Source organism: Pseudochaenichthys georgianus, chromosome 11 (genome assembly GCF_902827115.2).
Source record: "Pseudochaenichthys georgianus chromosome 11, fPseGeo1.2, whole genome shotgun sequence".
NCBI classification, from domain to species: domain Eukaryota; kingdom Metazoa; phylum Chordata; class Actinopteri; order Perciformes; family Channichthyidae; genus Pseudochaenichthys; species Pseudochaenichthys georgianus.
Genome location: NC_047513.1, coordinates 20911684 through 20929183, shown reverse-complemented (window position 1 = coordinate 20929183; position 17500 = coordinate 20911684). Strand labels below are relative to the sequence as shown.

The 17500-nt window shown below is 41.4% G+C and overlaps 1 protein-coding gene and 1 pseudogene across 1 annotated transcript in view; both read right to left on the bottom strand.

Moving 5' to 3' along the window:
• The window catches only part of LOC117455652 (cAMP-regulated phosphoprotein 21-like), a 16226-nt gene extending 11016 nt beyond the window's left edge, over positions 1-5210 (bottom strand). The window contains exon 1 of the mRNA XM_034095240.2: positions 5098-5210. The gene's annotated coding sequence lies outside the window, so the exon portion shown is untranslated. The remainder of the gene's footprint in view (positions 1-5097) is intronic.
• Positions 5211-11754: 6544 nt separating this feature from the next.
• Positions 11755-17500, bottom strand: part of LOC117454718 (cAMP-regulated phosphoprotein 21-like) — a 16231-nt pseudogene continuing 10485 nt past the window's right edge.

Genomic DNA, 17500 nt, shown 5'->3' with positions numbered 1-17500 from the left:
AGAGAAAACAGTGTTAGCGGTCATTGTACGATAGAAACACCACTACAATGTTTCACACAATCACCCCCCCAACACACACACACACACACACACACACACACACACACACACACACACACACACACACACCACACACACACACACACACACACACACACACACACACACACACACACACACACACACACACACACATATCAAACAGTTGCCAGGGCATTAAAGCATAGCTGCTGGAAATGACATCAAGTAGCTAAGCGTGTGTGTCTGCGTATGTGTTAGTGTTAACCTTTGTCTCTGCTTGCCAAATGCTCTCCTGGCTTGACAGCTAATTGCTGCTTAAAGTGTATTACTGTAAGTGTGTGCGGGTAAAATATAATCCTGTGCTCGGATGTGGTATTTGCTTGTATATTTACATGTGTGTTCATGTGGACACATGTCTGGTGAGTGTGTGTGTGTGTGTGTGTGTGTGTGTGTGTGTGTGTGTGTGTGTGTGTGTGTGTGTGTGTGTGTGTGTGTGTGTGTGTGTGCGTGCGTGAGTGTGTCCTTTTATTAGAAGCAGCAGCTGTGGAGAGTATCATCCGATCCACCAGCACTAATATTCCCAGAATGCCAAGCTGAGTCTCTGATCCCAGTGGTGAGAATATTGCCAACACCAAAGAGATACACATACTGTACACACACACATACTGTATACACACACACACACACACACACACACACACACACACACACACACACACACCCACACACACACACACACACACACACACACACACACACACACACACGAGGAAGTTGCATTCCACCATATTTTACCGAAGAGCCGACTGCACTCAGTGGGGACACATACTGCTGTTACACAGAGCTCAAGGGGACACTTATTCCTGTAACGCCGGGGACAGAATAACGAGCTCAGAGGATGCTGAGTCCCTTAACATGGTTATTTAACACCTGACTGGAGATAATAGCGCTTTTTAAAAAAGTCCACTATCGCTCCATGTGCCACCAAAGTGGTGTTTACTTCCCATTCCGCCTCAATGAAACACAGTACATGTCAGCCCTGATTCCACCCAGCAAAAATATTCTTGATATGGAAAAGATGCCCCTATTAGTAGAGTGATCAATTAACAGTCAATCAGTCATAGTTCAATAATTATATTTCCTTCTTTCCAGCTTTTCATGTGTAAAGAGTTGCATTTTGGAATGTTGATCAGAGCAAATGACAATGGGTTAAAAAAAAATCATTTCCCACAATTTTCTTGCATTTTACCGACAAAATTAGTAATAATTTTCGAGAAAATTAATCGAGAAAATAATCTGCAATGTATTAGAGCAGAAAATGTTGCATTATGACGAATGCTGCAGCCGAAATGTATCACTGTTTTGCTTGGTGGGCTTCTTACTGCCTAGGGAAGACACCTAAACACACTATAGGACATAATGACTTGAGAGAGTCCCTAATGTGCTGTTGCTGAGTTCTTGCCGAGCTGTCCTTTAGCCAAACTCGACGTCTGCTGCACTATAAACTGACCCTGACCCCATACCTCAGAGATGGATGGGCAAAGGAAAAAAACAACACATCTTTCATCATTAAAATCACAGAAAAAGACTGTATAAATTAAGAGAAGCCATGCTGGTATTGAGTGTATAAGAGCTGTAAGATGAGAGCAATACCAGCGAAGAGTAAGATGACATAAACGGGACAGAGAGGGAAAGAATGATGTGGGCAGATGCACTACAGAGCACACAAGATGAATGGGAGGCAAGGGAAGCCGGGGATGAAGAGGGATGAGGAAAAAGTCTGCAGGGACTTTAAAGGTGAAGAGGGGTGAAAGGAGGCAATAGAGAAAGAGGGGAGCGAAGAATTAGTGAAAGAGAGGCTTGCAGCACCACAGTCTGTCTCCGGGCTTTTCAGCCGACGGCCGTGAAGAGGGGATTTGAGTTGAGCTACCAGATTTTGAGCTGAGCGCTGCAGAAGCGGCCGGCCGCCCGGGGAGAAGGTGTGACACGATCATTAGCGCGTGACGGATGGCGGCGGGAAGCAGGGAGCGCCAGTACCCGCTACATCATCATCCATCTGCTGCTCTCCCGAAGCCTGCAGCCAAAGAGCCACCTACTCACCAGGACACCTCTTTTCTCCAGCCAAAAGCTGCCTAGCTCATCTACACTGACACACAGGCAGCTTGGTGAGAACATACCAAAAGGTGCTTTAGATGGCCATTGTCAGCGTCACCAAGTCAAACTAAGCCCAGTACAATCCTGTTTGTAATTAAGACCACGGAAACGATATATATTTAAATTCCAGGACTATATTAACCAGTGGCTTAGCATCGTTTCATAATTGAGTCTAACATTGCCTTTCTTATGCTTGGTTCTTATTATGCCTACTGGTAGATATCAACCGCTACAGTTTTTCATCTCCAAAGACATTCTGCACTAAAGTATTTGTTTTTGTTCCACCCTTCCATTGCTTAAAAAAAAACCAACAAAAAATAGAAATCATCGCTGCCTATGGTCATATAAGCTGATCGTGTTGTGTCTGTAGGTTGCAGCTGAATTTAAAAGGGGATTTCATGTTTTCTCCCTCAGCTCGGAGCTCATTAGGAAATCTTTCAGCGAGAGAACAAGAGAGCAGGTCTCTTGTATAAAATAATCACTGAGAAATTTGAGGCAAACTCATAGCATTCAGCTCTTTGTTTATCCATAATCTGTAGGCTTTGCTCGGGAGTCGGTGGGCTGCTTACTTTGTTTAATATAGTATTTTGAGTTTTTCACTTAGATGTATATACAATTTATATATATATATGTGTATATATTTGTTTGCATCTTTTGGGCCTGCATTTTAACATTTTGCAGCTGAATTCTCTCCCTTCTGAGCAGGTTTTATTTTTTCCTCCTTGCTTATTTAAGTCAAATAAAACAGGGCATGCATTTTTCACTCGCCACTTTAAGACAAGTGAAAACTGAAAGTAGGCTACACATTAGAAAAAAATGTAGGTTACATTGTCCTTTGAGTCATCAGCACCTGAGCAGACACCGCAGCTTTATTACCAAAGTGACTTGTGGGTGCGACAGCTGTGCCGCTCTGCAGCTGAACTAAAACCTCATGCTGGGAAAAAAAAAACACCCCTCTGCATATATACAAGACAGCACAGCAGCAAGTGCTGGTGTTAAAGGGCTTCTTCACACAATATGAGGCTTTTGCACTCTACAACTGATGCCATCTTGACTGCAGTGGTTGTAAAGTTAATTACTCAAGTACTGTACTTAAGTACCATTTCGAGTTACTAGTACTTTACTTGAGTATTTCAATTCATTGCTACTCTGTACTTCTACCCCATTACCACCATAGGTACATCTTGTACTTTAACTCCTATACATTTCTTTATACCTTTAGTTTATTTGCAGATTGGGATTAATGATATGAAATATAATTGACACTTAAATAGGATTTTAGTTGCAGTAACATCCGCAAGCTACCCTGCAGAATACAAAGGAATCAAAATGAGCTGCACATTAACCAGCTTTGATAAACACATAATGGATCAATAATTATAATCAAAAGATATAATTCAAGTTATTAGAAAACCGGCCAATCTGAAAATAGACTACTTTTGGTACTTTAAGTATATGTCGATGATGCTAATACCTTTGGAGATTTTCAATGCAGTACTTTTACCTGTAACAGAGTATTACTAGACTGTGGCATTACTACTTTTACCTAAGTACAACAATGAGTACTTCTTCCACCTCTTGCACCTGCTTGACTGTGCCACACATGTTAAACGGTGGATGCGGTAAGAAGGAAAAGACAAAACAGGTGTCACCTTCAAACACTTCAGTGGCATCCTGTTGACCCACATAACAGGAAGAACAGATAACAGAACAAGATCGGGTTTTGTGATCTACTCTCTCGGGGTGGGGTGGGACTCTCCCACTTGGAGAGCTAAAAGCACAAAATCGTGTGTCGCATTACCGTCCGTGACCCATGCTAAAGCTGACACACCGGGCTATTTTTACACCCGGGCAGGGAGTGGACCTCCTGCTCCGGGACCTCACCGGGCTGTCAGCTGCATGAGGAGCCGGAGGACGAAAGGGTACACAGCAGGAGGACAGACAACATGAACTCAGTATTATAGCTCACAGAAAAATACTTTTTTCCGACAGGGGTGAACTGGCAATTTACAATACCCTTAACCCTCCTGTCGTGTTCATGTCTCCCCCTTACTCTGGTGTTCGCGGTCAAATTTGACTGGTCTGTTTTAACTGCTCTTACATTAAGATACAAACCAATGCCGTCGGCTACTGGTTTACATGATTTACTGCAGTCAATATACAAAGAAGAGAACTCTAGATGTAATCCAAAATTAACATTGTGTCGATGTGTGGCTGTGTACTACTGACTGGTGGATGAACATCGCTAGCTACCCATTCATTTCTTATGGCGGTCATTTTTGGCCGGGACTAGGAACACCATACAAAGTTGACATCAATTAAAGTGGTGACCATCAATGTAATATGTTCAAATACCTTCTGTGGAGGATTTCATAAGGCTTTGAGGCAGTTAAATGCCAAACACTACATGTATGTTTGATGAAAAATAGTACATCGGTCAGATTTGAGCTGAACACGACAGGAGGGTTAAAAACTCACATTTGTAGCCCACACTCAAGGCACGCGAGCAACAGGAAAATTAAAGAGTAGACGGAAAATATATAAATAATCTCTTTATCTAAGTAACGCTAAACACAGTTACATTCAGCAAAAAAATACATAATATAAATACATTTACTGTCTCTGAAATCCTTTTTCATTCAGCGGTGTCGCTTCACTTACAGCCCCGGGGAGATGCGACTGATAGCTGCGCCCGGGGCAGTAAGCTAGTTAATTTAACGGTAATTTTCGACTAAAGCATAACTATTTTCTTACCCAGTTTTGTTCTTTTATCACCCTACTACATTATCTGATGTTAGTACTATCTTTAAAAGTACAAACAAGAGGAGGGCAGCATCAACAGAGCGCGAGGAGCGTCGATGCCAAGCAGCCGTTAGTTATGCTAGTCGAGGAGATGTCCTCGCGGGGTGTCCGTTAGCTTACCGTTATGTCTTTCGTTCTTCCGTTCCTTCTACCGACTCCACTGCCGTACACCCAGCGTTGAGCGTCTGTTGACTGTGAGGTCCGTCGCTCCTCCTCCGCTTTTTGCCTGTCTAAGTCGGAGCAGAGGGGGAGGAGGGGGAGAGTTGGGAGGAGGAGACAGATCTGAACCCTGAGCCACGCGCCCACACACACGCGAAGAATGCACGAGAGCGATCATCAGCCCACTCATCTCTATCTCTGTCCCTGTCTCGCGCGATCTACTGTCTGTCTCTCTTTGTTTTACATTCATCTGAATTCAATTGTCTTTACTACGGCAAGTTTACGGCAAAAACTGACATCAGGAAGAAATACTCCCTTTACAAATTATTATTCCTCCTTGCATCGGTATGTAAGCCTGATTCACTACTTCAGTTGACTATACATTTGTTTTATGATATAGTTATAACATTTTGAGTTGTATACTCCTTTCAGAGGTTTTGTTTAAGAGTTATAGACAACATTTATTAATTGTCATTTCTTCATCGGATTTTTAAAAGTAATAACATACCTACATGGCCTGTATACTAAATCCCATGGATATTAAATATCACAGCAGCATATGCATCTTATGTTATTCTACTGTATGTTGGTGAGGCTGCTTGCTTTACTGTGTCCTTTTATGTTTGATGGCTGTCGGTGAAGGTGTGTGGTGTGTGTGTGTGTGTGTGTGTGTGTGTGTGTGTGTGTGTGTGTGGTGTGTGTGTGTGTGTTGGTGCGGTGGTGCGTGCGTGCGTGCGTGGTGTGTGTTGTGTTGTGTGTGTGGTGTGTGTGTGTGTGGACAATCTGTATACTGTGTGTATGCATTGTGTTTTTATTTATTTTTACACTAACTAAATAATACCACAAAGGATACATGTCATTTACATCAAATTATATTAATTAATTTGTATAATCAATTTGATAGGGTCGAACAAGGTTATAGTAAAAAAAGGCCCCATTTTTCATGTAAAAGTATTATACTCATCAGCTTATAATATAGGAGTACATTTTGTCAACTTCGATTATTTGCCAGCTATATTGTTAAACCTTCACACACTGATTTTTACCCACTTAACCTACACTGTTGTAGATTTAACTACCCACCATTATATAAGGTTGTTCAAATTGAGCACCCCCTTGCAAAACGCAGCCTACACATTATAACATATAGCAATAGCACAGTGTCACTCACAAGGGCCATTTTATGCATCAAATACTCACCCATACTTTAAGAATATCTTGCTAATAATACCTAAGTGACATCTTCAATGCAGGCTTTTACTTGCATTTTTAAAGGATTGCTATTTTTTACTTCAAAGGATGTGACTAAATCCTCTAATAATAATAATAATTCCTTACATTTATTATAGCGCTTTTTCAATGACTCAAAGCGCTTTACATATACACACATTACACATATATCATACATGCAATGGTCAGAAACTGTGGACAATACCCACAGGAGCAAGTTCAGGTGAAGTGTCTTGCCCAAGGACACACCAGCTTTACAGACGCAGCAGCGGCGGGTTTCACCCCTTGATCTGATGATCATTGCACAGCGCACTGCGCCACACCGTCCATCTTCACGCCTCGAGGTCATCGAGGCGCTTTTACAAGTATACATTGGTATCATACATGTACTGTGGACAATACCCACAGGAGCAAATCCGGGTGAAGTGTCTTGCCCAAGGACACAACGGCCTGATGCTGTTGAAGAAATAGGAAGTTCCCATGGTCAAATGAAGCCATAATGAGTAAACAAAAATGGTAACCTTTGATGGCATATTAAAGCACAGCCTCGTAAAGTTTTATACGAGTTGACAGCCTCTCATCTGTTCCCTGGAGACCTACCATTTATCTTTGAGATTGAGAACTGTATTTAGATTTAATTTTATAGTATTGTCTCTTTTTTCAAAAGATTGTAAATGTCACTTCATCTCAGATCCTACTTTAATAAGAACGATACTATCAATACATTGTAAAATGTAATTACTCTAGTTAAAAGAGGCACAACCATTGCAAAATATAGACTCTTCAACTTTAATATAATAGTATTTTCCAACGGTATTACAGATTTCCTCAGTGTCCTTAGTGTTAGCTACAGAGGCAGGGCAGGTGCAGACGAGGGTATTCTTTACCCACATGTCTGTTTGCCCTCACCAAAGAGCCGTCTAAAGCTGAATCATCAAGCCTCATCTATCTTTGGTTACACCACAGCAGACACAAGTAATAAGAGATCGTTTTACATCAATGGCATCCTGTTGAATGCTACCAAGCTTTATATCTGTACTGCAGCCAGGTCGATTTAAAAAGACTGTGGTCATATGTCCAAGTACAGTGATAGCTAGAGTCCCGATCGCACACATCTTTTATAAATAAAAGTAATTGGGGGCATAGCTGGATTAACCCAGGGTCTCTTGGCAAATAATGGATGTCAACCTTTTACAGTTTTGGTTGTATAACAACTACAATGATTTCTCACAGTGTAGAGACAAAATTCAATGAATTTAGTTTGGTTTCAAGAGAAACACTTCCTCAAATAACTTCTTCAGGTTAATGCAAATCAATTTCTGCTTCTTCACACAGAATCAGAATAAGGTTTATTGCATAATAGGTATTCACTTAAGGGAATTTGCCTTGCTGTTTGGTGCACACTTAATACACATATTAACAAGAGAAACAAATGCAGGCAAAGTACTACAGAGGTAAAAGGGTTGAATTAACTGGACATGCAGATCTATGATGAGATATGAGCATTAAGTTCAAGGCAGCTTCATTCATCTTCCATTCATTCTCGTCTCATTCAGTTCAAAGTCGTTCACAGAGTCCATTATTCAAAGACAAAATTACACTAGATATAATCCAAGATATTTCTGATATGTGATAAATGTAGCCTGTAGGAGGCAAAGAGACTTCATAGTCTCACTTCTTGTCCCAAGACAGAGAACTACTGCTCAAAAACTTTCTGGAGCAGCATATCAATATTGAACTAAACACTGTTTTAATAGTGCAGGGAATCACTTCAACAGATTCTGTTCATCATTGCTAAAACATTTCCTCTTATGTACTGCACAAAAGGGAAGCTCCCAAGGTTTAATGTATTCATTAAATAACAGTGTACACCTCGAAAGGAATATGGCTGTTGTTAAAAAGAGATACTTTGAGAGTAAAAATAATATTATTCAATTTAAGAAATATCTTCTATTTTTGTGTCGATGCAGCATGTCTTTACAACAGGCAATTCATAATGTACATATATTACCCTTAAGGGGTACTGAAAAGATCAATGTTATAACCACAAACTAGAGAGATGACTGAGCGCAGGCCTGAGGATGTGCGTCATCGAAAAAATCCAGCAGACATTGCTATGTGTGTGTATCACTGCTCTCTCTCTCAACATAAACACACACAGGTTTGAATGACACTTTACAAGAGAATTCAGAGCGCGCTAAACACAAATACAGCTTAATCAAATTGAAGTAATCTAGAACAATTATGCATAATGTAAAGTATACACACACACAACACACACAAAACACACACACACACAAACACACACAAACACCTGTTGTCTACTGGTTCTGGCACTATGGCTGGCATGTGTGCACACAGGACAGAGACTCGGTGGCGCTCGTTTCCTGTTGCTCGTGCACGGAAATACCGCTACTGTTGTGGCTTGTTATATAAACACACCTCATTAGAAAGTCCACAGCTGACAGTGTGTGTGTGTGTGTGTGTGTGTGGGTGTGTGTGTGTGTGTGTGTGTGTGTGTGTGTGTGTGTGGTGTGTGTGTCACTGTTACATCAGTTCCAGAGCCTCACCGAGGTTCAGCAATGTCTGTTTAAAGACCTTACTGGAACTGGTATTAGAGTGGCCCTCTTCTCAGGAAGGCAGTGAAGAGTACACTCAACATCACTTCTGGTAGACACAGAAAGTAAGTCCATATACTATCAAATATTTATCCACTAACACATTACTCTGAAAAATATGCTGTCCGTGTTACATTGCTGTGCAGAATGAGCGCGTGTCTGTGTAACCTAATAGTTAGTTCTTTTTATACCGTAAAAAACATTAAGCTATTTAAAGGGAGCAGAGAAACTGTAACCGAGGGAAACAGTTTAAAAACTAGAAAAGTATAGGAGTTTAATCTGCAGATTCCCTGGTTCAAAATGAAGCCACACATTTCTATGGATGTAACTTTTTAAGCAAACAACAATGGCTTAAATGTGGCCTGTAAACACTAGATGAGGCATATTTTAGTATAGCCTATAGCCTAGCCTCCTCAGAGCACCTATACAGCTCACTAACTAACAAGCTACAACTTATCTATTTAATCCATGTGTAAGTGAAGTGTAAACACTAGCATGTGCCATTTTACAGGATGTGTTTGACTTTTTCCTAGCCAGGAGCATTTCACTTTCTTGAATTTCCCCCCATTGCCTGGACATAACCTCATGTAATATGCTAAATTGCTGCTTACATGCTTTTAATTAGGCTATGCATTTTTTTTTAAACAAATAAATAACATGACATGTTCATTAGTAATCTTTTAAGACGCTTTAATGCGAGCCAGGCTAACATGTTCCTCATATGCAAACAAGCAATAGGCATATTTACCCAAAATGTCAAACTATTCTCGTACTACTTATTTACTAAACAGTTAGTCATTTTATTGATGTTGTTCTATAGCCACAGTTTGTATTTACCATTGCCTCAGAGCCCAAGAGTAACTCACACCGTGGCTTATGAATGTGCCCGGGTAGACATAGCTATCACCTTTGATCATCAGTGTGTGTAAATGTCTGTGTGTTGTGTGTACAAGAGATCGAGTGACACCTCAACAAGTGAAGCTCATAAATATTAATAGGGGCCTCATGTATATTCAGAGGGAAGGCTATGAATATTTAAACTATGATAGAGCATGTGGCAGGGTGACTAGACAGCCACGGACAAGAATAAGACAAATATACCTCCTCCTTTACTTCTTAACCCCAGTGAGACGCAGCAGCACAGCCTTTCTGTTGGGCAACATTAATTCTAATTAAGAATACATAATTTGTATGATTTTGTTTTCATGTGAACTATGGCTCAGAAGAAGAATAATGGTCCTTATGTTATTTTGCAACAGACTTCCAGCGTCTCTATTTAAATTAGGAAAACCTGCTGAGTGGAGGCTTCCTAATTCTAACGCTGCACACTGTCCAAAACAAGAGGATATTTAAATACACATAGAAGTTTTAAATTGTAGTCCGAGTAAAAATACTGTACATTTCAATGTTATCTTTATTTGCACATCCCATTATCTAGACCTACATGTTACTGACTGTGTTTAATGACTATATGTTACACAGGTGTTTTCTGTTTTTAACAACCAGACTCATTATACGATATCTAATATTTACGTAACGTGAGGAGTGCACTGAGAGTCTCTGAGCAGCAGGGGGTGCTCATGCCTCGGAGTGAGACTCCTTCAGATGAACATGCTGACAATGTTGTTTAAGTAATTTGCATCAATTTTCCACATTAACTTGTTTTTATCAGAGTAAAAACGTCAATATTATTGCTCGACTGTACGAAGAATCCCATCGTGTGAGCATTATAGTGATTAGTAACAAGATTCCTAAAGACTAAATGCCCTTAATGTTCAAACATGTAAATCTTCCTCTTGCTCATTAGTTATTCAGACATTAAGGCAATTACCTTCATCTCCTATTCATGAACTCAGTAGCAGGTCAACAACGCATATCTCTGCTTTCCCTCAGTGCACACATCATTGATTATCATGTGATACTATCAGTAGATAAGGCTTTACATTAAAGGTCCCCTATTATACTGTTTTTCATCAATATATTATAGGTCTCAGATTTATACAAAACATGTCTCTGAAGTGTTTAGCTTGAAATACCAAACAGATCATGCATTGTATTATCCCATAATCCCCTCTGTTTCAAAAGTGCTGATTCTCTGTCTGTTACTGGAGATGAAAAAATAAGGAGCCCCTCCCCACGCCCCTCTGCAAGATATTTGGTTAAAAAGAACACAGTGGTGCTCTAGGAGGAGATTCAGGTGATAAGGTGGGGGGGGGTGTTACCTTGGTTGGTGATTGGCTAATGGTTACACAAGCCAAAAAAACATTATGACATCACAAAGTGGCCAAAATCTGATCAGCTCATTTTTAGACAGGTTTTTATATAAATGGATCAGGGTAAAAAGTGAGCAAATATTTTGTCCTGAAACTTTCAGAATCTCTTTACACAGAGGGGGGGACACATGTTTATGTATAAAAGACATGAACACATGGATTTTGCATGATAGGTGACCTTTAATATTTGGCCTTTGCTAGAAATTAACATTAAACTTGTCACCTAAGAACAAATTGTTCTTATTTCTGGCAGCGAATGGGTAAGCATTGTATTTTATGTCTGCATCTGCCAGTGGGCCACGACAATTGAAATAGACGTAAAAATATGTTAATTCCCCAAGAGGAGAGACTTGATGTCTGTAATTATGTGCAAACAAATATGCATTGTGCACCGCATGCATGTCTTCGTATAATGTACTTTCTTCTGTGGTGTATGTATCTCGCCACGCCTGCATTAGCATCTGCTCACCAACATGAGAGGAAACAAGGAGTCAGGATGATATAGAAATGTGACATCGTCAATCCAGCCACAGCACTTTATTCTATTCACACAGTGCATTTCCTTGGAACACAATATATAATTTAATATCAATATAAAACTCCATTTGTGAATATAAATTATGCATTCAATACAGCAGCTCTGATATATACTATTAAGCTTTGGTACAGTGGTACATTTCTGTCTGAGAGGGGGTTTATGTGGTGTGTGTGTGTGTGTGTGTGTGTGTGTGTGTGTGTGTGTGTGTGTGTGTGTGTGTGTGCGCACATGCTTGTTATGAGTGAGAACGGTGTACCCTGTGGGCATCGTAAGAAGTAAGGCAGGTGTTTGGGGGGGGGGTGGAAATAGGTGTTTGTGTTAAGAAACTACGCATGTGAGTTCACGAGGAACTCAGCAATCATGGCTCCGTCCGCCGAGGCTTCATCAGTACTGAGCGCCCCAGGCCGGGGCACCGAGGGGGGGCAGCTGGGAGGGGGGCAGCTGCCCAGGTGGGGGGGTGGGGGCACCACGCAGCAGTAACCCCCCCCCTGGCAACTTTACTTTGGGGATAGGACACTGAAACGCCTCCCTGCAGAGAAAGAGAAAGTAAAGTAGGAGTGAAGAACTTGCAAACACCAGCACTTTGTGAAGTGTTCTTCTGGGGGCCGTTTGGGGCCAAGAGCCTTCGGGGGGCTCGTTGATTACCTGAGCTATGCTACGCTGATGAGGGGCCATCGCTGTGTAGGACCCCAGCACAGCCTGGGGCGGGGGGTGTGAGGGATGCTGCACCCCCACAGCAGGGCCGTAAGCAGCTGCAAACACAGTTATGTAAAGATTATTAACAACATATTTCATCGCTGCCGTTTGTTCAAGAAAAGGGTTAAAGCACGGGAGAGCTCTCCAGGTGTTTGGGGACAATAGAAAGATTCAATACAGCATTCAAATAAAGAAAAGGGGAGAAAATAAATAAAACTGTACGCCAAAATGATTCATTATTCTCTCGATGTGTAAGGACTCTCTGTTTTCAGGTTTACACATTTACATTTGTCCATCATTAGTGCAGTCCTGCCGATTCATTTGCATTTCTGTGTTGGGGCGCTGAGTCTTTATTATAAACATACATTGCTGATGCCTAGAAGGTGTTGACGGACACTTCGCAGCTGTTCAGGTACAGTCGCTCATTAAGACGCTCTATATTCTAATAAAGAGCCGGGTTTAAACATGTCTCCTCGCTCTCTGTCGATGCGTTGAATAGAAGCAGCAGGAAAAGAGACCGGTTCACTGTGAGACCCTCAGACTACATCTCTGACAGTGTAACGGCCCCCTCCTCTACTGCCAGGCTGCGTCTGTCACACACACACACACACACACACACCCACACACCACACACACCACACACACACACACACACACACACACACACACACACACACACACACACACACACACACACACACACACTAGGGCTGCTCGATTATGGCAAAAATCATCTCGATTATTTGGGTCAATAATTGGTATCAAGATAATTAAAACGATTATCCATTTACTTTGAAAACATCCATTTATTGCAAAAAAAATGTGAACAGTATGTTTTTAATAGTTGATTAAAAAAATAATTAAAAAATAATCGTTTTATTAAGATTATGTTGTTTTCATAATCGTTGCAAGCCAAAATCGTAATTGCGATTAAAATATGATTAATTGAGCAGCCCTAACACACACTCACACATGGTTGGGCAGTACCTGTCGGTGGGGCTGCTTGGCTGAGGATGTGCTGGCTCGGGGAGATGGGCCTGCATTGGTGCTGAGCTGAGGTAGGGTACTGGCCGTAGTAATACACAGGTAACTATGGGAAATAAAATGAAAAATATTAATATTCGTACTATTATTAACCATACATTTATCCTTTACATTTAACTTAATGACTGTATAAGCAACATTTTTGTTTATTAATCCAGAATGCATACATGTTGTTTTCCTAAAACAGCAATATTTAATACATAGTAGTTTACATTAGTATACTAAGTATAAGAATACATGATAATCTTACATACAATGATCGTTTCATGTACATAATCAAAAACATACGAAAGGGTATTAGGGCCAGTCATGAGACAACATTATCAGAATTTTTATTTTGCATTTTGAGAATAAAACAAACCACTAGCAAAATAGAGTGGAAGTCTGCCCTATTCTTAACATTTAAACCTCTTGGAGTGGAAATAAAAACAACTCTTTATCCTCTCAGTAAGTTCCCAATATGCGTAGTTGCTTCAATGAAAAAGGACATAAAGAATGAAAAGTGCAGGCGCTTCGTACCGGAGGTGAGGGCTGGCAGTAGCTGGGTGGGTTTGGAGGGGGGGGGGGCGCTGCATATATGTAACCCTGGGTGGGAGGGTAGAGGGGCGGGGCTTCACCCGTCGACTGACAGCTCACATGAGCAAACTGCGAGGAGAGGTCTTCAATCTGTCGGTCAAGAGAAAGACGGTCAAAAACACGCACAAAGACGCCCGTAAACACACATGCATACTGAAAACACACGTGTGTGTGTGTGTGTGTGTGTGGTTGTGTGTGTGTGTGTGTGTGTGTGTGTGTGTGTGTGGTGAGTTCAGACTGTGTATTGATACATACGGTGGTGTATGGCTGTGAAGCAGTGACAGGCAACATCTGCGGAGCCGTGTACGAGACAGATGAGTACTGAAGCACCTGAGAGACACATGTGGGACAGAGATAAGACACAAACAGCCACATGTACAGGTATGTTGGTCTGAACATGTCTTGCATGTCAAACACTGCTGTATGTGTTAATGTGTGTGTGCGTGTGTGGGTGTGTGTGTGTGTGTGTGTGTTACCTGCTGCTGAGACGGAGTGCCTTGCAGCTGAGTCTGGCTCCTGATTGGCTGCTGACTGTCCGGAGGGTTGTAGACAGCAGGTGTTCCATCAGGGTTCAGGAAAGGCTGCCCTGAAAGGTCAAAGGTTTGAGTATGATGAATGTGTTGTGCATGTAATATACTGGTGTGTGTGTCTGTGTGTGTGTGTTATGTACCAGTATGTGGGTTCACAAGTATGCTTCCCGGCGGGATCCCGTTCTCTATGATGTAGGCAGAGTTAGGAGCCGGCTCGTCTATGATGGGGGGGGGGGAGGGGTGAGGGTGAGTGGATGGCAGTCTGAAAAGAGAGATGGAGCCTGAGAGAGAGGAAGAGCTTTATTATCAAAGTCACATTTCAACATCTTAAAGCAGCTCCTCTCCACTGGAGGCCGGCAGCAAAGAGCTAATGGTTGTCTGAGCGAGACGTAACCTAAAGCTAGTCGCCTCAATGACCAGCAGGGCAGGAAAAGTAGAGAAGCATCAAAGCTGCCATTGAACAAGCCTCTCGAGCCCAACTGCTTCCCTGAGTGAATCCCCCCCCGCTGAATAAGGGTATTAGGGTAAGAAATACAATTAAAAAATGAATTGGTCTAAATAAAAGGTGCCGGATGACGTCATATGCTCATTTGCATATGTTCTGCAACAACTCCAAACATCACTGATGATTAATTACATTTGTTTATAAAACGGACAAGTCCAATCAAGCAATCTGATTGGTTCTTAGCCGTGATATAATGAGCGTATATCACGGGTAGAATGTGTAGTTATTTTTCACAACAAGTCAGTATCCCTCCGCGTCTGAGAAAAAGCTACAAACGTACAGCTGTTACATTACGTCCGTTACGAAACTAACTAACTAACAAAGCTTAAGATGGAAACATTTAAGGTTAACCTCGACCTCCGGGGGGTCTTACTATGGAGGAGTGGATTGAGCAGTGCCTATCTCCAGAAACAAAATGCACCTAAACGACGACATGCAGAGCTACGTGAAGAGCAGGTAGACCAACTGGAAAAGTACCACCATTCAAAAGCTTTCTGATGCGGGTCTTGAAACAAAGCAGAGAAATGATGACCGTTAGAGGCCACAGGTGCGAAAGCTCTCTCCACTATAAAGTGGAGCAATATTCTCACCACGCCAAGCAACAGCCGAGTACAACCTCAACCTATACAAGTAACCACACGCCCCTTAGCTGTGATATAACACAGAGAACCAACAAATACATTGTTCATCAAACTAAAAACACTAAAACTACAAGACCTGGTTGACTATAAAACTATTCAAATTATGTTCAAAGCCGCAAATCAACAATTACCTCATAATATCCAGGGACTTTTCACACGGAGAGAAAGCATGTCCATGTTGAGAGGAAACTGCATTTTCTAAAAAAACACCTGTACGAACAAATGCCAAACTTCATTGCATCACATCAAAAGGTGTTAGTCACCACGATGCACTGAAATATTGTGCAAGTCTATCTAAACTGAAAGTATTATTTAGGAGCCAAATCATGAATGGTTATGAACAGGATCTGTACAATCCCATTTGTTATTTAATGTAATTGAAAAAGTAATGTCTTTCTGATTGTTTTGCAAAAAACAAAAAACTAATTAACAAGACAAACATGTCGCTGATGACGATGACCTAATATTTTATTTATAAGGAAAATGTATGCTAGAGGGGGTAGGACCAGAAACGTTTTTTAGCTTCTTCTTGCCCTGTTGAACATGACAGAGACTATTTGAGAATGTATTTTTATGTATTTATTATTTTTTTGTACTTTGTTATAATTATTATTATGAGAAGAAGAAAAAAAGAATATATATTATATAATATAATGAGCCTTAAATATATGACATTTATAATTATTGCTTTTTTTCATGATGGTTTGAGTAAGCCACTACACGTGTGGCTAGTAGAGTCTGTGAACAATTTGGAAAGTGATCTGGTCAGAGGTCGCGTTAACCGAATATTTTCCGTCTATGACGGATTTTTTTTTAACAATGACGGACAAATCTGAAAGCAATCCGTCATTTTGACAGATTAGAACAAACTCGGAACAGCGCCAAAGTTTCCCCGCAGCGAGGCTCCGGTGTTATGCCGTGTTATGCATGCCCTCCAAAAAGGAAATCATACCGTTTCCAAACCTAACTGTGCCGAACAAATCATTGAAGTGTCTGTGAGTTTTGGCTTTACGCTGTGCACGCTCCCGCGAGGTGCAGCCTGTCAAAAATGACGGGCAGCGAAAAAGTCTAGCGCAACCTCTGGATCTGGTTGTCTTTTGCCACACGTTAAATATAATACCACTTGAAAATGACTGTTGTCAAAAGTTGTCTCATGCCACTTGAATCTGATAACTTAAAACGTCCCCTCTGCCTGTGCTAAAAACATACTGTGTGCAGCGTCTTAGCAAATGACGTGTTTTTCTTGAATATGTGAAAAAGGCAGGAGGTGTTGTGTGAAAACCTACAGCTATGGTGTGAAGGTTCATGGATTGAGTTACATTTTCACACCAGAAGAACCTCCACAGATTTGGTGTTAATTAGCTGCTGCTGAATCAAGATCAGACATCATTTATAAACAGTGATATTCCCAGAGTGTGGTGAGGTGAGGACATCTGCTGAAAGTTTGCTTGCACATAGGTACGAGAGGAGAGAAGTTTCTCACCCCCGTGTGACAGCCAAGTGTTACCAAAGGTTATTCTGACACAAGGTGAGAGGAGAGGAGACGCACCTGAGGCACGTGCGTCCCAGCTGTGGTTTGCAGCTTGGCGAGGTATCAGGGCGGGACTCGTCCATTGGTAGGAAGAATCTGAGGAGTCTGTGCTGCTCCAAGGTCGGAGTTCGTTGCTATAGCGACAGTCAGTCTCAGTGCTACTTTGCCTGCTGCTGCCCGTC